Here is an 831-nt window from a genome sequence, read left to right on the forward strand (position 1 = left end):
ATACCCCTATTACTTAACAAAGTAGCCTCAAGGTCAGGAAAAAGAGGATAGAACAATAAAGGAAGGAAAAAATATGCGAACACTTAAATAGTGTGATATATCCATAAAATGGAATATTCTAAGGAGTTAAAAAGCGTAAGGTAGGTACCAACTTGGACAGATCTTCCAAAGAGATTAAGTTAAAAAAAAATAAAGCAAATTGTAGAACAAGACATACCATGTAAAATGTATGTACGCCTCCAAAACAACTAGATATATCAACACATATATGTTGTATATAAAAGCATATAAAAATGTTGAAAAGGGTATACATTAAATAGATTATAGTAGAAATTTTAGGAATGGTACTGAGAGGTCAAGGGTGACATTTCCTTTATCTACACTATTAAAAACATTTGTAAAAAAATCACATATGAACCTCAAGCGTAATTAAAATAAAGGTTTTTTTTTTTTTCTGGAAAAGGAGAGACGTGGGGAGATAAATATTCAAAGATATAACAGTTTTGTGAAATGAAAAATGATATTTCTCATCGATAGGTTGTTAAATATTGTAAATTTGTAAACTTTTGTACCTGTACCTGCCTTCTTATAAAAGGTCTGCAGTTCCTAGCTGGGCACGATGGAGTGGGATGGGCACAGGATTAACAGGCAGAGGACCTGTGGTCTAATCCTTGTTCTAGCTCTTAGCCAATCAACCTTGCTGAATCTCAGACTCTATAAATTCTATAAAATGGGAATAACAGTAACAGGTAGGTCATGACATTGTAGTGAACTGTTGTGAGATGGCCATGTGCTATGGAGTATGAAGTCCTATGTTTTACGCTATTATAT

This window comes from Pteropus vampyrus, unplaced genomic scaffold, assembly GCF_000151845.1.
Source record: "Pteropus vampyrus isolate Shadow unplaced genomic scaffold, Pvam_2.0 Scaffold11, whole genome shotgun sequence".
Taxonomy (NCBI): Eukaryota; Metazoa; Chordata; class Mammalia; order Chiroptera; family Pteropodidae; genus Pteropus; species Pteropus vampyrus.